The sequence below is a fragment of the Rhipicephalus microplus genome, chromosome 6, assembly GCF_043290135.1.
Source record: "Rhipicephalus microplus isolate Deutch F79 chromosome 6, USDA_Rmic, whole genome shotgun sequence".
NCBI lineage: Eukaryota > Metazoa > Arthropoda > Arachnida > Ixodida > Ixodidae > Rhipicephalus > Rhipicephalus microplus.
Genome location: NC_134705.1, coordinates 84,631,737 through 84,656,914, shown reverse-complemented (window position 1 = coordinate 84,656,914; position 25,178 = coordinate 84,631,737). Strand labels below are relative to the sequence as shown.

General features: G+C 57.5%; 2 non-coding genes and 2 pseudogenes across 2 annotated transcripts; all 4 read right to left on the bottom strand.

Annotated features, from left to right (window-relative positions):
- Nucleotides 1–377: 377 nt before the first annotated feature.
- On the bottom strand, nucleotides 378–560 carry LOC142766321 (U2 spliceosomal RNA). Its single transcript, XR_012884493.1, has one exon. It is a non-coding gene; the product is annotated as a U2 spliceosomal RNA (small nuclear RNA).
- A 9,314-nt stretch (nucleotides 561–9,874) lies between these two features.
- Nucleotides 9,875–10,056, bottom strand: LOC142766444 (U2 spliceosomal RNA; annotated as a pseudogene).
- Nucleotides 10,057–16,266: 6,210 nt separating this feature from the next.
- LOC142766213 (U2 spliceosomal RNA) lies at nucleotides 16,267–16,475 on the bottom strand (annotated as a pseudogene).
- Nucleotides 16,476–24,692: 8,217 nt separating this feature from the next.
- Nucleotides 24,693–24,882, bottom strand: LOC142766297 (U2 spliceosomal RNA). Its single transcript, XR_012884477.1, has one exon. It is a non-coding gene; the product is annotated as a U2 spliceosomal RNA (small nuclear RNA).
- Between the last annotated feature and the right edge of the window lie 296 nt (nucleotides 24,883–25,178).

Sequence of the window (25,178 nt, the reverse complement as noted above, 5' to 3'; positions counted from 1 at the left end):
CACATCGCACATGCATACACATCGTATACACACTTCTAGCTTTCCTCCGAAACAGTAATGATAATTTCCTCAATAGTTTTATTAATATGAGTAGGAACGTTAAAAAAATAAGAAACTTGAGTATGTACGTGTGAACATAACAAAATAAAAGAGACCCTCCATATATGAAATACACACGGAAACATTTATTTTCCCAGAGCAATCGTAAGTGTAAACACAGCTAGCGCACTCCCTGCACGCGAATACCGCGTCAGCCGGGGCGGCGTGCCGCCACCGTCTCGGACACTCGACGCACCCAAGCCGTTTACCCCGGTATCATGGGTAAATCCGAACACTCCTTCTATCATTGAATTTATTGTCGAACTCACCCCGCAGGGGGTGAGTGGGCCGATCCCGGAGGTAGTGCAATACCGGGCCAACCAGTGGCGGAGGTGAAGCAAGCTTCAAGCACTCCGCCGCATCACAAAAATAAGTTTAATATCTTGGATCCAAATAGGATCCGTATCAGATATTAAGCTGATAAGAACAGAGTGCTTTTATTGATGTTCAATACAAGTCTTCTAGTGACTGTAAATGCACTCGTTTGTGATTTTGGTGAGACCAGGACCGACGGCAGGAAAGTGCCCCAGAACAGTGATGCCAGAAGTTGAACCCTGTTAGACGTAGTCCAGGATCAAGAAAAGCACCAGGTAGGCTCCGGATGTGGTGTTTTCAGGAACACTGCGACCAGGGAACTCGTGCCGGACAGGAACCCATGTGTTGTGATTTGATGGTGGTGATCAGTTGATCAAGGAGGGGACCAGGCTTCGTAGTGGTAGATTACTGTCAGTTGCGGCCGTGGCCGACGTGGGTGTGGTAAACGGACCGAGACGCCGCCACCACCTCGCTGACGCAAAGTTTCTTCATCAGGCGCAGATAAGATCTGGAGCACAGTCGCCTCAGGACTTGGTCGTTGGCCGGATCCCAGGCGCCAAGTGTTCCAACGATGACCGCGGCCACCGTCACTCTCTGGTAGCGTCGGCGGAGGTAGGCAGCGACGGGTTCGTACTTGGCGAGCTTGTCGTTGCGGGCGTTCGAGAAGGCCTCTGGTGTATTTTCGAATGGACAAGCCACGTCAATCACCAAGGCCTCCTCGCCGCGCACAACGACCAGGTCAGGGCGTAGGCCAGTGTCGCCGACGAACCGGTTCTCGTAAGCCACCGTGAATTGACGGGTTGCTGCTGTACGTAGGCGTTTGACCACCGCGTTGTGCCGCGCCTGATACATGGCACTGTGTGTCATGCAGTGGCACAACACATGCGGTAAAGTCTCACGTTGGTATCCGCAGACCCGGCAACGCTGATCGCGGTCGGCGGGACCCCACATGACCGAACCGTTGAGAGGTAGTAGGTTCAGACGCGCTCGGTGGATGAAGCGCCAGTCCGCGAAGTGTGTGAACGCTCCACTCCGCATGAAATGAGAACTGGCCCGATCCGCCGAGACGCAAGCCATGACCTTGCCTTGGTTGGATTGTGCATGTAGGGCGTTGTCGCGATCTGTGGCGAGTACATCTCGCAGAGACCGCATGACGCGGTTGCGATGTGAAGGCGGTAGGGTGACGTCGCCGCACGTGATGGTGACGTGGTCGGGGCTCAACGACCACGAGACGTGTAATGCCGGGACGCCTTGCGGGCCTCCGTCCACACGGAACGAAGCTGTGTGGCAGGTGTGGACTGAACTCCTTGGAGGTCGCCGGACAGATAAGCCTCGAGTTCGAATCGGGTCGCCTCCCATCCGAGTCGTGTCGAGGCGATGTCATAGGCGTCGGAGAGTGCCAACTCGCGCAAGCACCGATCAGACGTCGTGAGGAGTTTGAATGCCGAGTCGACGCGGCAGATGTCGCTTAACTCGGCAGCCACAGGTATGGCAACTGCCCCGCCAGCAGAGCTCCCGTAGACGTAATGGGTGGACGCGTTGGTCGGCACGTAGAGGGTTCGTTTGACAAGTGGCCGTATAGCGTCGTCGAGACGGCGCCAGTCGGACTTGCCAAGTACCCCGCATCGCATTGCGAAATTTAGGGCCGGGTACACGAAAGACTTCAGTGCATCGATGCGCTGCCAGGGGGCTAGTAGAGAGGAGAAGAGGGCCCTCGCTTGGCAGATGGCGTCGTCCACAGGTGAAGAACCGGTCCTAGCTGGAAGGCGGAAACCCACCGGGCGTCCCAAGAAACGCAGTGGCTCGGAGTTCTCGAGTGCTGAGACAGGGACGCCGGACACCTGGAATACGGTAGGACGCATTCCGACGGGGGTCATGCCACTCATATGCACAGTAGAGCACTTTGATGGATTTAAAGCTAGTCCAAGAGGACCAGCTAGGGACTCCACCCTGTCAATTCGCTGCTGTAGGAGGGAAGGGGAGTCGGCCAGCGGCGTGAGGTCGTCTGCGTATGCAAGAATTTTATGGTCGTCTTCATCGCCCTGTACGCCACGAATGATCGGGTCCACGACGAGGTTAAAAAGCAACCCCGATAGGGGGCAACCTTGGCGGAGACCTGATCGAATAGGTACCGGCTCTGTTACTCCTTCAGCTGCGACGATGAGGGTATTGTTATCGCGGTAGAGATCTGCGATTATCTCAGTGAATGTGTCTCCAGCACCAGCTCCCCGTAGAGCGTCGAAGAGGGCCTGATGGGGTACGGACCCGTAAGCATTGGTGAAATCCAGTAGTGCTGCACAGAAGTCCGGGCCACCAGCTCTTGCCGCGTCGAACTTGTGCTGGAACACATAATTGAGCTCGAATACCCCATCGTGCGGGAGGAAGCCCTTTTGGCAATGGGAAAGAACTTGATGGTCCGTAATCCATTTTTGTAGTCGGGCTGCCAAGCACTTGGCGTATAGTTTTGAGGCTGTACTTCCAAGTGCTATCGGTCGCCAATTACCAGGAATTGAAGGGTCCCCTCTCTTGTGAATTAATATTGTCCTTGAGGTCCGCCATGAGTCAGGTGTTCGACGGTGGTGAATACAGGCGTTAAACAGTGCAGACAGGAATTTAGCTTCTGGGTCGACGGACTTCCAGTGTCGATAGGTGAGCCTGTCGGAGCCAGGAGATGTATTCTCTGATTTGCGAAGCCGGAGAAGGACCTCGTCTGCCGAGAAAGACGCCATATTCACAGGTTCGGGGGCCAGAGGTCGTTGAAAGAGGGTTGTCGTGTCAGCTGTGCGGTGAGACCAGGTAGAGCCCCAATGATCCTGGAGTTCCTGAAGTGGTATGTCGCAGGACCGGGGAGGACCTTCCAGTATCAGTCGCACAGCACGACGACGATTCCGGCGGTATAATCGCTGGATGTCCGTAGCGTTCTCGGGGTTGATCGAGCGTGGGGACCGACCAGGTACTACGGGAGGGAGACGAACAGCCTCCGTAGCTATGGTAACGGCTTGTGTCCACGCCTGGTCACATATCGCCCAGGAATCCTGCGTTGGTGGATTACGCAGTGTGGAACGGAGTGATTGTACTTGCTGTGCAAGCAGAGCCGTGTTGTCTGGTGGCATGTCCATTGCCGGGTCATCCACTGGTACGTCAGGGGCGTCGTCATCGTTAACCGCCTCGTCAGGGTCATCGGTCCGTTCCGGGAGTGAAGATGAAGGGGAACTCGAACGAGAGGTCGATGAATCTGGAGAGATAGTCGGATGAGCTGACGTACCAGGCGTAACAGTTGTCTCGCCAGATGTGGATTGGTCGGGTGGCACGGGCGTTGGCGGTCCGGGATCCGAAGGTAGCGGTCGAGGCGTCGTATAACCGGAATTAGAAGTGGTTGCTGTGTTGTCCGGTGTGGAAGACGCTGTAGACCGTGAAGCCGACGGAGAACCGGTAGCCGAAGTGCTATAGACCGAACCCGTACTCGAGGATGGCGTCGATGTAGAAGACTTGCCTCCACGACGTCTTCGAGGCCGGGAAACGGTTTCTGTAACCTGTACTTCCTGTTGGACTCGGTGAGCTGTACCTGAAGGAGCTGGTCCGGGAGATGGTGTGCTCTCTGTGCCAGAGGAATTAGAGGGAGTCGCCGTAGGCTGCCGTGGCGGGCGAAGAGGTACAAATGGAGTGGATTCCTCTTGCGCATGCCGCGCCATAGTGTGCCGGGCCAAGGAGCGATCGCAATTGAAGCTCTTCGGGCAATATCGGCAGGGGTGGTAAGGCTCGTTCGAGGCAGGACCCGGGCAGTCGTGGCGGGCAGACAGCGAATTCAACCGGGCATCACAGGCGACGCACCGGTAGAGACGCCCCGTTGGCCGAACCCCGTGTTTCTGCTCCATGTGGGACCGCCACGCGGACAGTCGGAGCGAGACTGATGTGCGGGCTTGGCAGCCTGCGCAACAGGGATACGGACAACGAAGGATCCCAGGCACCGGCAGGTACACCGTCATGATGCCCTGGTGAATGACGGGCGGTCGGGAGCGAGGAGGGCCCGATGCTGCCGCTGAAACGCCAGTAGACGCGGGTGTGCCAGGACGAGGCCGCTGGGCCGGCGGGGGCGCCGGTGTGCTCGTCCCCGAAGGAGGAGCGGGACGCCGCCGACGGCTACCGGAACCCGGGAAGAGCGGCTCGACGGATACGGCAGGTGGCCGGCGGGGAGCAGACATGGCCAGGCAGGGACTTCTCCAGGTCCTCGAGGACGGACGTCCGGACAGGAAGGCCGGGGCGTCGGCGACGGCGAAGTGGTCACGAAGACCGGGGTCCGTTAGTGTCACCAGCAGGCATTGGCGACCGGACCGGGAGTGGCAAGCAAGAAAAGGCTTGTAGACTCTCACCACTCCCGGAGGGCGTCTTCTCCCGCTGGCTTGACTGGAACGCCCGGTCGGTCGGTGTCCACGTCCCCGTGGCTTGATGTCCGGTCCGGTAGGCTCCGACGACGGCGGCGATGAAGTGGTCACGAGGACCGGGGCCCGTGGGTGTCGTCAGCAGGCATTGACGACCGGGCCGGGAGTGGCAGGCAAGAAAAGGCTCGTGGACTCTTACCACTCCCGGAGGGCGTCTGCTCCTGCTGGTGGGCCCGCCGCGTCGGTAGATGGCCGGAGACTCCTTCGAAGGTGCAGCAGGGCCGAGGAACCAGGTGGACCCAGGAACAGCGTAGCTCCGTGCGACCAGGGGGGGGACCTTCCAGGGCGGTCGGGCTGCCAAGCACTTGGCGTATAGTTTTGAGGCTGTACTTCCAAGTGCTATCGGTCGCCAATTACCAGGAATCGAAGGGTCCCCTCTCTTGTGAATTAATATTGTCCTTGAGGTCCGCCATGAGTCAGGTGTTCGACGGTGGTGAATACAGGCGTTAAACAGTGCAGACAGGAATTTAGCTTCTGGGTCGACGGACTTCCAGTGTCGATAGGTGAGCCTGTCGGAGCCAGGAGATGTATTCTCTGATTTGCGAAGCCGGAGAAGGACCTCGTCTGCCGAGAAAGACGCCATATTCACAGGTTCGGGGGCCAGAGGTCGTTGAAAGAGGGTTGTCGTGTCAGCTGTGCGGTGAGACCAGGTAGAGCCCCAATGATCCTGGAGTTCCTGAAGTGGTATGTCGCAGGACCGGGGAGGACCTTCCAGTATCAGTCGCACAGCACGACGACGATTCCGGCGGTATAATCGCTGGATGTCCGTAGCGTTCTCGGGGTTGATCGAGCGTGGGGACCGACCAGGTACTACGGGAGGGAGACGAACAGCCTCCGTAGCTATGGTAACGGCTTGTGTCCACGCCTGGTCACATATCGCCCAGGAATCCTGCGTTGGTGGATTACGCAGTGTGGAACGGAGTGATTGTACTTGCTGTGCAAGCAGAGCCGTGTTGTCTGGTGGCATGTCCATTGCCGGGTCATCCACTGGTACGTCAGGGGCGTCGTCATCGTTAACCGCCTCGTCAGGGTCATCGGTCCGTTCCGGGAGTGAAGATGAAGGGGAACTCGAACGAGAGGTCGATGAATCTGGAGAGATAGTCGGATGAGCTGACGTACCAGGCGTAACAGTTGTCTCGCCAGATGTGGATTGGTCGGGTGGCACGGGCGTTGGCGGTCCGGGATCCGAAGGTAGCGGTCGAGGCGTCGTATAACCGGAATTAGAAGTGGTTGCTGTGTTGTCCGGTGTGGAAGACGCTGTAGACCGTGAAGCCGACGGAGAACCGGTAGCCGAAGTGCTATAGACCGAACCCGTACTCGAGGATGGCGTCGATGTAGAAGACTTGCCTCCACGACGTCTTCGAGGCCGGGAAACGGTTTCTGTAACCTGTACTTCCTGTTGGACTCGGTGAGCTGTACCTGAAGGAGCTGGTCCGGGAGATGGTGTGCTCTCTGTGCCAGAGGAATTAGAGGGAGTCGCCGTAGGCTGCCGTGGCGGGCGAAGAGGTACAAATGGAGTGGATTCCTCTTGCGCATGCCGCGCCATAGTGTGCCGGGCCAAGGAGCGATCGCAATTGAAGCTCTTCGGGCAATATCGGCAGGGGTGGTAAGGCTCGTTCGAGGCAGGACCCGGGCAGTCGTGGCGGGCAGACAGCGAATTCAACCGGGCATCACAGGCGACGCACCGGTAGAGACGCCCCGTTGGCCGAACCCCGTGTTTCTGCTCCATGTGGGACCGCCACGCGGACAGTCGGAGCGAGACTGATGTGCGTGCGGGCTTGGCAGCCTGCGCAACAGGGATACGGACAACGAAGGATCCCAGGCACCGGCAGGTACACCGTCATGATGCCCTGGTGAATGACGGGCGGTCGGGAGCGAGGAGGGCCCGATGCTGCCGCTGAAACGCCAGTAGACGCGGGTGTGCCAGGACGAGGCCGCTGGGCCGGCGGGGGCGCCGGTGTGCTCGTCCCCGAAGGAGGAGCGGGACGCCGCCGACGGCTACCGGAACCCGGGAAGAGCGGCTCGACGGATACGGCAGGTGGCCGGCGGGGAGCAGACATGGCCAGGCAGGGACTTCTCCAGGTCCTCGAGGACGGACGTCCGGACAGGAAGGCCGGGGCGTCGGCGACGGCGAAGTGGTCACGAAGACCGGGGTCCGTTAGTGTCACCAGCAGGCATTGGCGACCGGACCGGGAGTGGCAAGCAAGAAAAGGCTTGTAGACTCTCACCACTCCCGGAGGGCGTCTTCTCCCGCTGGCTTGACTGGAACGCCCGGTCGGTCGGTGTCCACGTCCCCGTGGCTTGATGTCCGGTCCGGTATGCTCCGACGACGGCGGCGATGAAGTGGTCACGAGGACCGGGGCCCGTGGGTGTCGTCAGCAGGCATTGACGACCGGGCCGGGAGTGGCAGGCAAGAAAAGGCTCGTGGACTCTTACCACTCCCGGAGGGCGTCTGCTCCTGCTGGTGGGCCCGCCGCGTCGGTAGATGGCCGGAGACTCCTTCGAAGGTGCAGCAGGGCCGAGGAACCAGGTGGACCCAGGAACAGCGTAGCTCCGTGCGACCAGGGGGGGGACCTTCCAGGGCGGTCGGCTCCCCGGGAGGGACCGTTCTCGACCTTTGGCTGTAAAGATCAAAGTGGGAGATCCACGTGTACTACACTTTGATCTTAGCCAAAAGGCCGAGAAGCGATGCAATTCATTAGCACGTAATTAAAATCCATTCTTTCACACCTCGTACTTAGTTCTGGCCAAAAGCCGGGCAAACAGTAGCAAAGCAATTCCGACGTCCACCCATGCACAACCAGCATTGTGCACCGACAGCGGCAGCGCTGGCTTCACGGCATTGCTTTTATCCCCAGTCCGCTTGAAGTTTCTAGTTTCGCTTACAAACATGTTAAAACTGAAACCTTCTTTTTCCCAGAGGTCGAAGCCACGCGTGCTTGCTTGCATGCGTACTCTCTATGCGCCCATGACGTCACACCAAATGCTTGCTGGCGAACATTATCAGGCATGTCGTGAGGGATGCTACAGCATTTGTTTTAAAAACTGATGCATAGTGTACATGTCCAACTCGAGCACCAAAGTCTGGAAGGAAGGAAAAAAAAAAAATGACTGTGCAAAATGTGAATACGTCACCCATCCAACATGGCTTCTACGCCGGCTGCCCAAGCAACGCCTCTGCAACGACGCCCACAATCATCGGCAAAAAGGTGGTGCCGTTGGCTGCTTCAGCACGCTCAACATATGCCTTGCAAGTTCTGACGTGGCGGAACACCGCACCGAGGTCGACGAAGGTCCTGCCGTGAAAGGCAGACCCGGGAATGCGTGCGAAACGTCTACCGCGTGGGTTGTGAAGCCGGTGAATGAAGGATCATGTGGCAGAGGGTGACGGAACGTGAGTGTGCGACTTGACGCTGCGATGTCGTTCAAGCGTTCAACGGGCCGGCAGGTTCTGTCTGTCGTGGTCGAAAACGTCCGAGTTTTGCTGATTCCGAGGGGTAGGAGTGCTATGGTGGCGTGTACGAGGCGCTGGTGCGGCGCTCCGTCGATCGTGCCGGACGGACATGAGGCGGCCGAAGGCGGTCGTGAAGTGGTCGCGGAAATCAGTGGAGAAGTACTCGCCTGCGCTTTTCGTCGAAGACGCGCGACAGACGGTCTTCGGGAGACACGGGTGGTTGCACAAATGCGACCGTGCGTCAACGTGCAGCCATATTCGTGGATTATTTCGCCCCATTACGATAGCTTCGTCACTGCGCTCGCTGGTGTTGCTTGTTTTTGTTGACCTTCACTTGTGGCTCACACCCACTGTGGGGGATTGGCTGGTTTGTTGTTCTGCTTCTTCGACTTCTACATACTCGGCTTAGTGAAGCTGTGAGGAGTGACGAGTGGGTACGGAGGCAAAGCGCGCCCGGGGCGTGATCTCACGCGTCCTGGGGTCCACGTCGCTTCAGGTACGTGCGTGGTGCGTCCGAACGTCTAGTGCGCAATTTTCTTGGAACTTCCAGCAACTGGCAATTCCATTGAGGTGAGCGTGCGAGGATGTTCGTTGTAATTAACGAGAGCCAACGGTGGATGAGCTGGTATGAGATGGTGTTCAGAAATGAAGTGTTTGATCAACAAGGCGGTGCCCGCCGTGGTGGTCTGATGGCCGTAAGGTACTCGGCTGCTGACCCGCAGGTGGTGGGATCGAATCCCGGCCGCGGCGGCTGCATTTCCCTGTGCTCAGATTAGGGTGCACGTGAAAGAACCCCAGGTGGTCGAAATTTTCCCATAATCATATGGTGGTTTTGGGACGTCAAACCCCAAAGGTCAGTGGACATAGGAAAAGCACATCGGGGCTTTGCCGCTCCACCGTACAGCAGGTGTGTGCGGAGTGGGTCCTGTGGCGTTCTTTGCGATTTTAATTTGTGATGGGGAATAGTGTAGATGCGTAGACGTGGCGAGAGCACGCGTCTTCAGGTTCAGACGCCGCGTGAAGATGTGAAATAAAAATGCCTTCGCTTGCCACTGCAACTGTAAACAGAAACACCAACCAAACCCCATTTTCTAGAGGCTTTTTTTATTTTTCGTTGCGAAACGGGTGAATTCGAAAAGCGGAAATAGCTTGGCACATACATACACACTTCTACACACATACATACATACACATCACACATGCATACACATCGTATACACACTTCTAGCTTTCCTCCGAAACAGTAATGATAATTTCCTCAATAGTTTTATTAATATGAGTAGGAACGTTAAAAAAAATAAGAAACTTGAGTATGTACGTGTGAACATAACAAAATAAAAGAGACCCTCCATATATGAAATACACACGGAAACATTTATTTTCCCAGAGCAATCGTAAGTGTAAACACAGCTAGCGCACTCCCTGCACGCGAATACCGCGTCAGCCGGGGCGGCGTGCCGCCACCGTCTCGGACACTCGACGCACCCAAGCCGTTTACCCCGGTATCATGGGTAAATCCGAACACTCCTTCTATCATTGAATTTATTGTCGAACTCACCCCGCAGGGGGTGAGTGGGCCGATCCCGGAGGTAGTGCAATACCGGGCCAACCCGTGGCGGAGGTGAAGCAAGCTTCAAGCACTCCGCCGCATCACAAAAATAAGTTTAATATCTTGGATCCAAATAGGATCCGTATCAGATATTAAGCTGATAAGAACAGAATTTTTTATTATGCTTAGTACACAAACATCATACATGGTTATATAACAGAACAAGAAACGGTAATAAAAGGTGTATATAATAAAATCAGGTAACAAAAAGGCTAAAAAAGAGTTAGTGGTGTTAGTATGAATAAAAGCGTATAACAATAAAAAACGCGGTATCGCTTCTCGAATAAAAAACTATTTACAAAACGCCTATATGGCCACGATAAATGTCCGTAGAGGCAGCGATCGTGTCTGAAACGCAAAGTCTTTTCATGGTGCGCAGGTAGCTCCTGGAGCAGAACCTGCGGCAGACACGATCGTTGGCCGGATCCCACGAGCCGAGGCAGCCTACGACGATGGCGTCGACGGAGACGCGCTGGAACCGCTGGAGGAGATGACGCTGTAGAGGGGCGTACTTCTCCTCCTTGACCCTCCGAGCCTCCTGGAACGCCTGCATACGGTTGTCGAAGGGACAGCAGACGTCCAGGATTAGGGCTTCCTCACCACGGGCCAGGACGAGGTCGGGTCGCAAGCCGGGGACGCCGACCTGCTGGTTCTCCCCGATGACGGTGAACCGCCCCAGGGCCGCCTTCTTGAGGCGCGCAACGATGGCGTTGTGGCGCTCTGTCATGGCCCGGCTCTGCCGCATGCAGTGGCAGAGGACGTGCGGCAGGGTCTCCTCCCCGTACCCGCAGCGTCGGCACCTCTTGTCAGCTGCGGGCACCCACGTTCTTGTGCCGTTCAGGGGGAGGAGATTCAGCCGGGCTCGATGAATGAAGCGCCACTCCTTGAAGCGAGTGTAGCGGCCGGACCTCATGAAGTGGAAACTGGCGGGGTCCGCCGCTACACATGCCATCGCCTTGCCCTGGGACGGCTTCTCCTGGAGAGAACGGTCCCGGTCCTGGTTGAGGATGGCCCGAAGGATCTTGATGAGCTTGTTTCGGTTCCGCGCTGACACCGTGGCCTCTCCGCAGGTGATGCGGGCGCCCTGGTCCAGTAGCTCCCAGGCGACGGACAGGCGACGGGAGGCTTTGCGTGCCTCCGTCCAGACAGACTGCAGCTGGGTCGCAGTCTGCCGGAAGTCGCCCTCCGTTTCGCCTGAGAGGTAGGCCTCGGTGTCGTCCGTGTCCGCCGGTCGCCTCAGCCGCCTCGACACCACCCGGTTGAGCTCCTCCCTCGCTCGCTCCCGGACCTCCAGATCAGTCGACGACAGGAGCTTGAAGGCCCCGTCCACTCGGCAGATGTCGCTGAGCTCCGCCGCAAGAGGGATCCCTGCAGTGCCGGCATGTGCGCTCCCGTACACATACTCGTTTGACGCTCTGGCCGGCACGTACAGGGTCTTCTTGATCAGCGGGCGAAGCTCCTCGTCCAAGCGATGCCACTCTCCTTTGCTGGCAAGGCCCACCCGCATGGCGAAGTTGAGGGCTGGATATAGAAATGTTTTAATAGAATCCAGCCTCTGCCATGGAGTGAGCATGGAGGAGAGCAGCCGTCTGCCGAGATGGATGGCCTCGTCGACCGTTGTCTGGTCCGGTAGCACCCGAAACCCCACAGGACGCCCCAGGAACCGGTGCCCCTCGAAGTCCGCCAGTGCCGGGACCGGGACGCTCCCCACGGTGAAAGTGGTGGGCCGTGTGCCCACCGGGTAGCGCCCGGACAGGTGGAGGGTGCGGCACTTGGCAGGCTTCAGTCGCAGCCCGAGCGGGTCCGAAAGGGCCGTCACCACGTTGAGGCGGCGCTGCAAGGTGGCGAGATCCCCGGCGAGCAGCGTCAGATCATCGGCGTAGGCAAGGATGTTGTGTTGCCTATCGCCTCCCTGCACCGCTCTAATGATGGGGTCCACCACCAGGTTGAACAGCAGGCCGCTCAGGGGACAGCCTTGGCGTAGGCCCGCTCCGATGGCGATGGGCTCCGTGGTGCCGTCAGCTGCCACGACGCAGGTGGTGTTGGCGCGGTAGAGTTCCTCCACGATCTCCGCGAAGGGCTCCCCTGCGCCGGCGCCGCGGACAGCGTCGACGAGGGCCTCATGGGCGACCGAGCCGAAGGCGTTGGCGTAGTCGAGGAACCCCACGCACAGCTCCCCACCTCCCGTCCTGGCGTCGTCCAGGCGTCCCTGCAGCACGAAGTTGTGTTCGAACACCCCATCGTGCGGCAGGAAGCCCTTCTGACACCTGGACAGTACCGCATGGTCGCCCAACCACCGCTGCAGCCGCGTGGTGAGACACCCGGCATACAGTTTGGCGATCGTTCGACCAAGGGCAATGGGTCGCCAGTTTGTGGGGTCCTCGCGGTCACCCTTCTTGTGAATGAGGATCGTCCTCGTCGACTTCCAGCTCCGGGGTGTGCGGCGGTATTTGAGGCAGACGTTGAATACCGCCGCAAGGTACCGCCCTTCAGGGTCCACCTGCCTCCAGTGGTGGTAAGTGAGGCGGTCCTCTCCCGGAGCTGTACTCTCGCACCTTCGGAGCTTGGCTGCGACCTCGTCGTCCAAGAAGGGGCAGAGGTCCAGTTCCTCATTGGTGGGGGCTCGCGTCCTGAGAATTGTTGTGTCCACTGCTGCCGGAGACCAGAGGCGGGTGTAGTAGCTCTGAAGCGTGCCTGGGTCAATGGGGCAGAGCTGCGAAGGGCCCTCAGCAATCAGCCGGACGGCCCGGCGCCGGTTCCTCCTGTAAAGAGCCTGTATCTGGGAGGGGTTATCGGGATTGATCTCGCGCCGAGGTGGTGTTTGGCGCGAGTCCCGATTGGGCAGCCTCAGGTGGTCAGTAATGGCTGCCTCTGCGCGGTCCAGGATGGTTTCGAACCGCGCCCACTCCTCCTCAGATACGGGCAACCGGCTTAGTGCCCGCAGCTCCGCCGTCATTTCAGCTAGGACCCAGGCACTCTCTGGTCCGGCGGTGTCGGCCATCTCCTCCTGGGTGCCATATGTGCTGCCGCTGTGTCGGTTGACTCGGCGGGGTGTCATCGCCTCGGGAGAAGGTGGTGGTGGACTCCCGATGGCTCGCCCCGCAGTCTGCTCTGGAAGCTCCCCCTCTGCAGGACTGCAGTACTCGTCCGAGGGGGAACTCGGTCGTGCTGCCTGGTGGTCAGCTGGGCTGCCCGCCGCATCCTCGACGCCGCCTGGCAGGGGGGTAGGCAGGACCTCCTGTGGAGAGGGTCCTGCGGCGGCGCTTTGGGTGGGTGAAGCGGTGGCCCGCTGCTGCTGGTCCGTCTCGCCTGGTGAAGAGCCGGCGCCACTCTGCGAGGGAGAGGGGGCCACCACTGGGGGTGTCCCCGGAGTGGCGGCACGTCCGGGCGAGGCCTGCTGGTGGGGACTGGTGGAACCGGTGGCGCTGGTGGGCGGCTGTCGGGGCGGAGCACCTGCGGCGACGTTTTGCCTGGCCTGCTTCGCACGGCAGGCAAAAGGCCACGCAAAGGTCACCACCGCCGGCCCGCGCGGCGTCCAGGCGCTCCTGCAGCACGAAGTTGTGTTCAAACACGCCGTCGTGCGGCAGGAACCCCTTTTGACACCTCGAGAGCACGTCATGGTCACACACCCACTGCTGCATGCGGGAAGCTAGGCAACCCGCATACAGCTTGGAGATGGTGTTCCCAAGGGCAATGGGTCTCCAATTCGTGACCTCACTCGGATCACCCTTCTTGTGGATTAGGATGGTCCTCGTTTCCTTCCAGGCGTCGGGCACTTGCTTGAAATGGAGGCACACGTTGAATGCTGCGGATAGAAAGAGACCATCAGGATCATGTTCTTTCCAATGACGGTAGGTGATCCTGTCACTGCCGGGGGCCGTGTTTTCGCATCTGCGAAGACGGGCCGCCACCTCGTCGCTGGTGAATCGGGCGAGGCAGATCTCTGTCATGTCGTCCGGGCGAGCCTTGTTAAATGCGACTACACTTTGATCTTAGCCAAAAGGCCGAGAAGCGATGCAATTCATTAGCACGTAATTAAAATCCATTCTTTCACACCTCGTACTTAGTTCTGGCCAAAAGCCGGGCAAACAGTAGCAAAGCAATTCCGACGTCCACCCATGCACAACCAGCATTGTGCACCGACAGCGGCAGCGCTGGCTTCACGGCATTGCTTTTATCCCCAGTCCGCTTGAAGTTTCTAGTTTCGCTTACAAACATGTTAAAACTGAAACCTTCTTTTTCCCAGAGGTCGAAGCCACGCGTGCTTGCTTGCATGCGTACTCTCTATGCGCCCATGACGTCACACCAAATGCTTGCTGGCGAACATTATCAGGCATGTCGCGAGGGATGCTACAGCATTTGTTTTAAAAACTGATGCATAGTGTACATGTCCAACTCGAGCACCAAAGTCTGGAAGGAAGGAAAAAAAAAAAAAAATGACTGTGCAAAATGTGAATACGTCACCCATCCAACATGGCTTCTACGCCGGCTGCCCAAGCAACGCCTCTGCAACGACGCCCACAATCATCGGCAAAAAGGTGGTGCCTTTGGCTGCTTCAGCACGCTCAACATGTGCCTTGCAAGTTCCGACGTGGCGGAACACCGCACCGAGGTCGACGAAGGTCCTGCCGTGAAAGGCAGACCCGGGAATGCGTGCGAAACGTCTACCGCGTGGGTTGTGAAGCCGGTGAATGAAGGATCATGTGGCAGAGGGTGACGGAACGTGAGTGTGCGACTTGACGCTGCGATGTCGTTCAAGCGTTCAACGGGCCGGCAGGTTCTGTCTGTCGTGGTCGAAAACGTCCGAGTTTTGCTGATTCCGAGGGGTAGGAGTGCTATGGTGGCGTGTACGAGGCGCTGGTGCGGCGCTCCGTCGATCGTGCCGGACGGACATGAGGCGGCCGAAGGCGGTCGTGAAGTGGTCGCGGAAATCAGTGGAGAAGTACTCGCCTGCGCTTTTCGTCGAAGACGCGCGACAGACGGTCTTCGGGAGACACGGGTGGTTGCACAAATGCGACCGTGCGTCAACGTGCAGCCATATTCGTGGATTATTTCGCCCCATTACGATAGCTTCGTCACTGCGCTCGCTGGTGTTGCTTGTTTTTGTTGACCTTCACTTGTGGCTCACACCCACTGTGGGGGATTGGCTGGTTTGTTGTTCTGCTTCTTCGACTTCTACATACTCGGCTTAGTGAAGCTGTGAGGAGTGACGAGTGGGTACGGAGGCAAAGCGCGCCCGGGGCGTGATCTCACGCGTCCTGGGGTCCACGTCGCTTCAGGTACGTGCGTGGTGCGTCCGAACGTCTAGTGCGCAATTTTCTTGGAACTTCCAGCAACTGGCAATTCCATTGAGGTGAGCGTGCGAGGATGTTCGTTGTAATTAACGAGAGCCAACGGTGGATGAGCTGGTATGAGATGGTGTTCAGAAATGAAGTGTTTGATCAACAAGGCGATGCCCGCCGTGGTGGTCTGATGGCCGTAAGGTACTCGGCTGCTGACCCGCAGGTGGTGGGATCGAATCCCGGCCGCGGCGGCTGCATTTCCCTGTGCTCAGATTAGGGTGCACGTGAAAGAACCCCAGGTGGTCGAAATTTTCCCATAATCATATGGTGGTTTTGGGACGTCAAACCCCAAAGGTCAGTGGACATAGGAAAAGCACATCGGGGCTTTGCCGCTCCACCGTACAGCAGGTGTGTGCGGAGTGGGTCCTGTGGCGTTCTTTGCGATTTTAATTTGTGATGGGGAATAGTGTAGATGCGTAGACGTGGCGAGAGCACGCGTCTTCAGGTTCAGACGCCGCGTGAAGATGTGAAATAAAAATGCCTTCGCTTGCCACTGCAACTGTAAACAGAAACACCAACCAAACCCCATTTTCTAGAGGCTTTTTTTATTTTTCGTTGCGAAACGGGTGAATTCGAAAAGCGGAAATAGCTTGGCACATACATACACACTTCTACACACATACATACATACACATCGCACATGCATACACATCGTATACACACTTCTAGCTTTCCTCCGAAACAGTAATGATAATTTCCTCAATAGTTTTATTAATATGAGTAGGAACGTTAAAAAAAATAAGAAACTTGAGTATGTACGTGTGAACATAACAAAATAAAAGAGACCCTCCATATATGAAATACACACGGAAACATTTATTTTCCCAGAGCAATCGTAAGTGTAAACACAGCTAGCGCACTCCCTGCACGCGAATACCGCGTCAGCCGGGGCGGCGTGCCGCCACCGTCTCGGACACTCGACGCACCCAAGCCGTTTACCCCGGTATCATGGGTAAATCCGAACACTCCTTCTATCATTGAATTTATTGTCGAACTCACCCCGCAGGGGGTGAGTGGGCCGATCCCGGAGGTAGTGCAATACCGGGCCAACCCGTGGCGGAGGTGAAGCAAGCTTCAAGCACTCCGCCGCATCACAAAAATAAGTTTAATATCTTGGATCCAAATAGGATCCGTATCAGATATTAAGCTGATAAGAACAGATACTACAAAGAGAAGTTTATTTAGACTCTCAACACATTCGGCAACAGAACAGAAATATTTACAAATACTCAGCCAGGAATTCGGCTGTAATGACACTCAAAACAGCACTTGACCCAATTTGGGCACAAGAAGAACACAGCTGTATTGTACAGTAAATCATATAATATACAAAAACCTATTTACATAAACAATGGATACAGTGAAATGAAAGCACATGATCTATTACGTATTTACATGCCGAAAGGAAACTTTATACAAAGATAAGCGGCACTCCCGCAAACAAACATAAACACTACGGGGGGGGGGGCGGTTAACAGGGGGGGGCCAGAAGAAACCTCGTGCATGGAGCACGCCTTAATATCAGTGTAACTACGACCGAGGGAAGGGCTACATGTCTGTGCTTGTGCTATAAGGGGGGGGGGGGTGGCCCCGCTTGGTTACAGAGTTGGGGGGGTAGTTAATAGGGGATTAGGGGGGACACTAATTTACCATTGCGCAGGAAGAAAAATCTGGTGTGCCAGCGCCGGAGGAAGGATTCCTCGCCACTAGCCTCCAACTCCTCCGAGAGGTGCGCCCACACCAATCGCTTGATTCGGCTCACTGTGGGGTACGCGGCTCTAACGGGCTTCCTCCTCGCTTCTGCTAGCGAACGGCGCTGCCATATCACAAAGAGAGTGAGGGCGAAGACCACTCGCGCGAAGGTGCCCTTGTTGCGTCTGTGGTTTGGCGGAGGGCGGATGCCGAAGCACTGCGCAATCATGCGCCATACGGGTCTCGCAGCAGGGCAGTTTAGGAGCGCGTGGTCTTGTGTTTCTGTCTCTCGGCAGTTCGGGCAGCGGGCGTCGGGAACGATACCGAAATGGTGTAACCTTTGCCTCGTGGGGAGGACGTTCCACGCCCGTTTCCAAAGGAAGTCTTGGACCTCGCGGGGGGTGTCTCGACTGAACGTGGCGATTTCTCGCATCGCTCGCCTGGCACGTCGCTTGTCGTCTTCGTCGAGCTGGTGGGCCGTGAGTGTCTCGACCAGTCTGGCTGGCGGGTCGGACTCGATCTCGCATCCAGGGACCTCCTTTGCGAGCATACGCATAGTCGCTGCCGCCACCCTATAAAAGGGGGAGGGCGACTCGGCAAAGGGTCCGGAGTGGCCACCCGCTTCAAGCCAGTCGTTGCCCGCGCTGCTCCAGTAGAGGAGTAAACCCCTGCCCGCATAGTCGCTCTTCTGCGCTAGCGCACGGGCGGTCTTCAAGGCGAGGATCTTGCTCGTGGTCTGGACATGGGGGAGGCCAAGTCCTCCCTCGCTCGGTGCGAGCTGCAGAAGGTGGCGCTTGACTGGCGGGGGGTTGCCATCCCACATAAAAGCTGTTATGAGCTGGTTGAGGTGGTTCGCAATTCTGGTGGGCATGGTGGTCACTCGGCTAACGTGGGAGGCGAGGGCGCAGATGCTGGTCTTCACCGCTACGGCTTTGTCACGCAGGGTAAGGTCGGAGAGCTTGGCGCGTTCAATAAGTAGGTGGGCCCTGTCTATCACTCTACGCCAGGTGGATGCCGCCACACCCTCGCAGGTGAATAGCACTCCCAGGACTTTCACAGCAGAGACAGCCTCGATCGTCCCAATAGCCTCAGCCGGAAAAGGGCCAAAGAGCAAGGCCTTACTCTTGGCTTCGTTTAGCCTTGCTCCCGATGCGGCGGCATAGGTGCTGAATACCTGGCGGAAGCGAACGAGACTGCGTGCATCTCTTAGAAAGAGTGAGAGGTCGTCCGCGAAGGCCAGGATCTTCAACTCCTCCAGGCCCGTTAGTGGCAGGCCCCTGATGCGTTCGTCGCTGGCCACAGATGTTATGAGTGGCTCGATGGAAAGGACGAAAAGGGTCGGGCCTAACGGGCACCCCTGCCTGATACCTCTTGTGTACGGGAAAGAGTCGGTCGTGGCACCGTTCACAGCTACGCAGCACTGCAGGTCCTGGTAAAGGAGCGCGATGACCGCGACGAACTCTTCCGGGAAACCAAACTCGGCCAGCGTTCCAAGCAGGTAGGAGTGCCTCACCCTGTCAAAGGCCTTAGCCTGGTCCAGGGAGAGGAAGGCCCCAGCGACTCGCTTGTAGGAGGCATACTCGAACACATCCCTGGTCAACGTTAGGTTGGTGTACATAGAGCGGCCAGGGACAGCGCAGGACTGGTGCGGAGCGATCAAGTCCGGCAGGAAAACCTTCGTTCTGTTGTTTACTATGGCCGCCACGATCTTATAATCTACATTAAGTAGGGTGATCGGGCGCCAAGATGACGGGTCGTTCGGGGGCGCACCGTCTTTAAGGATCAGGACGATCCGTCCCGCACCGAAGGAGGCCGGCTTTGCACGCTCCCCCAGTACCAGGTTGACGATATGCAGAAGGGGGGCGCCAAGGACGTCAAAAAAGGTCATGTAGAACCCCGCTGTCAGGCCATCGATGCCTGGCGCCGAGTTGGGCGACATTGACCTGATTGCCTGGCGGAGTTCGTCGAGTGAAGCGGGAGCGCATAGGGTCTCGCATTCGTCGACTTCGAGGCGTCGGAGGTTCTTGAATAAGGCCTTGTCGAGGGCGGGGTCGGGCTGCACTTCGCTCGGGTCGGGTTCGCTAAAGGCCACCTTGAAGTGGTCGCGAAATGTGGCCTCGATCTCTACCGGGTCTGAAGTAAGTGTGCCGTCGGGGCGCAACACTTCCGAGATGCGCAGCGACCCGTTCCCACTGACCTCGCGCAAGTCCGCGTCCGACGGATCGCCCGGGACGGCTCGCGCCGCTCGGGTTCCCTTGGCGGTCGCACTGAGCAGCCTGTCGTGTTGGACCATGAGTGAGTCCAAGTAGTCGCGAGTGCAAGTCGTGAGAGCGTCAGCACTTTGGATAATCCGGATTCTGCGTAGGATCTCATTCAGTCTTGCTGTTAAACGCTTCTTCCGTGCGCTACCCTCCTGCTGCAGGAGTTCCCGCCACGTCGCCTTCAGGTCGTCCCAATCGGCCGGGGATGCGCAGGGGGAAGCCAGGAGCGAACTTTCCAGCCGAGACCTAATGCGCGCGACGCACTCATCGTCTTGCAAGATCACGGGGTCGAGGCGCCAGGCTGCGTCGCGCCGCCGGGCACCCGGCTTCGCTTTCACGGTTACTACCACTGGGGCGTGGTCCGATGACTTCACCAGGGTGTTCGGCAGAGCGAGGACCTCGCACGAGATGACAAGGGGAAGCAGCATGTCTGGGACATAAATGCGGTCTAGCCGGCTCTCTGTGTGTCTTGACGTGCGGGTTGGTACAAAGTCATCACCGTGGTGGTGGACCCAGGCGTCCGTGAGCATGAGGTGTCGTAGAATCTTGGTGAGCTCCTTGGCGTGGTAGGATGAGCCACCGCGCCCCGGGCCTCTTACATCCCTCGTGGTGTCGACGACGCAGTTAAAGTCGCCGAGGACCACGTGGGGAAGGGGCTCGAGAAGGTAAGCGTGCAGGTCCCGGAAGAACCGATTGGTGTCCGAACGCGTGACGGGTGCGTAGACGTTAGTGAATCGAAACTTCCTCCCGTCGATAAATAAGTCGAGTAGGAGGGTTCGTCCGTCTGCTCCGAACACGCAATGCGCCTTTTCCCGGTAACGGCCCGAGACGAAAATCACGCCGACGCCACACGCCTTGGCATTCGTCAGGGAAAAAAACCCTTCGACCTGACAGTTACGACGGAAAAGGGTCACGTCGAGAGGGGTCCTAAAGTTGGCTTCCTGCACGAACAGAAGGTCGATGCCCTGGTTCTTGGCGAACGACACCACAGCGCTTTGCTTGACTCGGTTGCGAAACCCGCGAACGTTCCAAGTTGCAAATCGCAGTGGCGTCATCGGCTAGCGTGACGTAACGACAGACGGAGTGCGGAGGGGGAAAGGAGGAAGCAGCGCGCGCCGGCGCTACGGAGAGGGGGAAACATACGGCGCCGAAAGAAAGGAGGAGGCTGCGAGAGAGCGGGTGAGGAGAGGGAAGCTACGCAGCCGGCGAGGGCAGAGATCGGGCGCATACTCAATGTTGGGGGCCAGCAGGTTTGGGGGGGGGCTCCCCTTTGCCGGCGCTGTTTGTGTCGAGCTTCTTCGCTTTTGCGTGCGGGGGAGCATCGCTGTCGCTGCTCCGCCCTTCAGGCCCGGGTCGGCGCTGCCTTGGCTCCTTGCTAGGAGTCCTGTGGCGGGCGGTCTCAACGTCGTCTTTCCGCCTTCGGGAGCGCGAGCGGGTTCGCTGCTCGCGGCCGGGTGCCGATTGGTCCGCCGTCGTATTTGGGCGTAGCGCTGAGGGAACGGAGGGAGGGAGAAGGGTGGTCCTGTCGCCGTCTCGATCGCCGGGAAGCATGTAAAACCCGCGGCTTACTATGGGTACCTCGTCCCGGGCGGGGTCTTGGGCTTGGGGTTTCAGGTCCTCGGGGGTCACTGGGGCCAGCGCGTTCGCGGGTGCTTTCGGGTCGGGGGAACTTGCCGCATCCAGCACAGGGGCATCGGGCGACGCTTCCGGTGCAACAGGCAAACTTTGGCAAACAACCTCGCCCAGCGGGTGTGCGGGTGACGCGAGGGGTGACGATGGAGTCGACACGGTTTCAAAATCGCTCGATTCCGTGTCGGAGGATGAGGCGGGCGCGGTAGAAGCCTTCATCCGCGTCTCCTCCACCGTTGCGGTCAAGGTGGTAGTTCCGCCGCTGTCTGTGACCTGGTCAGAGCTCGTATCGCGCTCCTCAGAAAGGGGGCCGTTCGTAGTCGTGGGGGATGACGACTTGGGCGAGAGCACCTGCAGGCGCGAGGAGGAGCCAACTGCCCTTGGTGAAGCGGGGCTGCGTAACTGGGAAGGGGCTGTAGCGCGGTCAGGCAAGGAAGGGAAACCGCGGGCTGCCGACGCGTAAGAGCGCCTGCGGAAGCACTCCGCGGTACCGTGCTGACCACCGCAGCGCTTACATTCTGCACTACAACCCTCCGTCTCGTGGCCGAAAGAGCTACATCGTTTACAATAGGCGGTGGTACACGCGGTTGCCATATGCCCAGACTCGCCACAGCGCGCGCACACGCGCCGCATCCCCCGGTATTCGCACATTACTCTGTGCCCAGCGATTGTCAAAAAGTTAGGAACGGGGCGGCTCATTTCTATCTTAACTAACCTGACCCCGTTCAACTTAGTCTGGCGAGAGGGTAAGGTGGCAAAGGAGATGCTCTTAACCTTGCCAAACTGGGCTAAAGCGTTACTGAGGACCTCGTCGGGCAGGAAAGCCGGATAACGGTAGACGTTCACGTACGTCACCGGCGGCCCGACTGCCTCTACCGGCACCTTCACGCTGTTAACTTCGAACCCCTCTGCCACCATTAGCCTCGTCGCCTGACTGGCGTTCCGCGTGCACACTAGGAATTTTGCTCCCCCCATGTGCTGGAGCACAAACACACTGTCGTCACCGGCGGTTCTTTCGACCGCGTCAATCAAATCGTCAACAGAAACGTCGCCCTCGGGCGCCGAGAACATAAAACAATTCTCCCTTACCGGGAGCTCAAATGGCATGGCCATGCTGGTAGGCGGATCCCGCAAGCTGCCGGGGGGGGGCGAGGCTCTGGGACGACTCGTGACGTGCAGACGAGCTGCACACTGGTATGCGGCGGCTCAGCCGAGGCGGGGGCCGCTTAAGGTCTGGTGGTGGCAGGGGTCGCAGCTAGGAGCTCCGGGGCAGCAGGGGCGGACCGGGGGCCTGGCTTGACCTGGCATGTAGAGGGTCTCCGGGCGGGAAGGCCCGAAACCCAAGGGTGGCAGCCGCGTGCACGAGGCGGCGGCGGCGAAGGGCTTGCACTGGCTTTGGAACTCGACTCCGAGAGGGCCCGGGGGCCGACGCCGACGTGACGTGACCCCGGGACTCGCGCGAGGACTCGTAGAGACAGCTAACTCGACACTTTGATCTTAGCCAAAAGGCCGAGAAGCGATGCAATTCATTAGCACGTAATTAAAATCCATTCTTTCACACCTCGTACTTAGTTCTGGCCAAAAGCCGGGCAAACAGTAGCAAAGCAATTCCGACGTCCACCCATGCACAACCAGCATTGTGCACCGACAGCGGCAGCGCTGGCTTCACGGCATTGCTTTTATCCCCAGTCCGCTTGAAGTTTCTAGTTTCGCTTACAAACATGTTAAAACTGAAACCTTCTTTTTCCCAGAGGTCGAAGCCACGCGTGCTTGCTTGCATGCGTACTCTCTATGCGCCCATGACGTCACACCAAATGCTTGCTGGCGAACATTATCAGGCATGTCGCGAGGGATGCTACAGCATTTGTTTTAAAAACTGATGCATAGTGTACATGTCCAACTCGAGCACCAAAGTCTGGAAGGAAGGAAAAAAAAAAAATGACTGTGCAAAATGTGAATACGTCACCCATCCAACATGGCTTCTACGCCGGCTGCCCAAGCAACGCCTCTGCAACGACGCCCACAATCATCGGCAAAAAGGTGGTGCCTTTGGCTGCTTCAGCACGCTCAACATATGCCTTGCAAGTTCCGACGTGGCGGAACACCGCACCGAGGTCGACGAAGGTCCTGCCGTGAAAGGCAGACCCGGGAATGCGTGCGAAACGTCTACCGCGTGGGTTGTGAAGCCGGTGAATGAAGGATCATGTGGCAGAGGGTGACGGAACGTGAGTGTGCGACTTGACGCTGCGATGTCGTTCAAGCGTTCAACGGGCCGGCAGGTTCTGTCTGTCGTGGTCGAAAACGTCCGAGTTTTGCTGATTCCGAGGGGTAGGAGTGCTTTGGTGGCGTGTACGAGGCGCTGGTGCGGCGCTCCGTCGATCGTGCCGGACGGACATGAGGCGGCCGAAGGCGGTCGTGAAGTGGTCGCGGAAATCAGTGGAGAAGTACTCGCCTGCGCTTTTCGTCGAAGACGCGCGACAGACGGTCTTCGGGAGACACGGGTGGTTGCACAAATGCGACCGTGCGTCAACGTGCAGCCATATTCGTGGATTATTTCGCCCCATTACGATAGCTTCGTCACTGCGCTCGCTGGTGTTGCTTGTTTTTGTTGACCTTCACTTGTGGCTCACACCCACTGTGGGGGATTGGCTGGTTTGTTGTTCTGCTTCTTCGACTTCTACATACTCGGCTTAGTGAAGCTGTGAGGAGTGACGAGTGGGTACGGAGGCAAAGCGCGCCCGGGGCGTGATCTCACGCGTCCTGGGGTCCACGTCGCTTCAGGTACGTGCGTGGTGCGTCCGAACGTCTAGTGCGCAATTTTCTTGGAACTTCCAGCAACTGGCAATTCCATTGAGGTGAGCGTGCGAGGATGTTCGTTGTAATTAACGAGAGCCAACGGTGGATGAGCTGGTATGAGATGGTGTTCAGAAATGAAGTGTTTGATCAACAAGGCGATGCCCGCCGTGGTGGTCTGATGGCCGTAAGGTACTCGGCTGCTGACCCGCAGGTGGTGGGATCGAATCCCGGCCGCGGCGGCTGCATTTCCCTGTGCTCAGATTAGGGTGCACGTGAAAGAACCCCAGGTGGTCGAAATTTTCCCATAATCATATGGTGGTTTTGGGACGTCAAACCCCAAAGGTCAGTGGACATAGGAAAAGCACATCGGGGCTTTGCCGCTCCACCGTACAGCAGGTGTGTGCGGAGTGGGTCCTGTGGCGTTCTTTGCGATTTTAATTTGTGATGGGGAATAGTGTAGATGCGTAGACGTGGCGAGAGCACGCGTCTTCAGGTTCAGACGCCGCGTGAAGATGTGAAATAAAAATGCCTTCGCTTGCCACTGCAACTGTAAACAGAAACACCAACCAAACCCCATTTTCTAGAGGCTTTTTTTATTTTTCGTTGCGAAACGGGTGAATTCGAAAAGCGGAAATAGCTTGGCACATACATACACACTTCTACACACATACATACATACACATCGCACATGCATACACATCGTATACACACTTCTAGCTTTCCTCCGAAACAGTAATGATAATTTCCTCAATAGTTTTATTAATATGAGTAGGAACGTTAAAAAAAATAAGAAACTTGAGTATGTACGTGTGAACATAACAAAATAAAAGAGACCCTCCATATATGAAATACACACGGAAACATTTATTTTCCCAGAGCAATCGTAAGTGTAAACACAGCTAGCGCACTCCCTGCACGCGAATACCGCGTCAGCCGGGGCGGCGTGCCGCCACCGTCTCGGACACTCGACGCACCCAAGCCGTTTACCCCGGTATCATGGGTAAATCCGAACACTCCTTCTATCATTGAATTTATTGTCGAACTCACCCCGCAGGGGGTGAGTGGGCCGATCCCGGAGGTAGTGCAATACCGGGCCAACCCGTGGCGGAGGTGAAGCAAGCTTCAAGCACTCCGCCGCATCACAAAAATAAGTTTAATATCTTGGATCCAAATAGGATCCGTATCAGATATTAAGCTGATAAGAACAGAGTGTAAATTTTATTATGTTACAGACAATGCATGGGATGTCTGGAATAAGCCGGACGACATCGTATTGTTCCTGGACATAGCACCGGGATAGCCAGTTGGAAGTGGACGCGGATGGTGGTACCAGGGACGCCAGGATGTAGGTCATCACAGGAACCGCCGGAACAGCAGCGGCTTAGTCAGGGCACCTGGCAGGTGGTGGGCGATGTGGCGACGTAGACGGTGGGTCTTGTCTTGGTCATCGGTCGTCTAGCTGCGTCCATGTCCCACGTGCGCGTGGTAGATGGCGCGGGACGCTGCCACCACCTCGCTCACGCAGAGTTTCTTCATGAGACG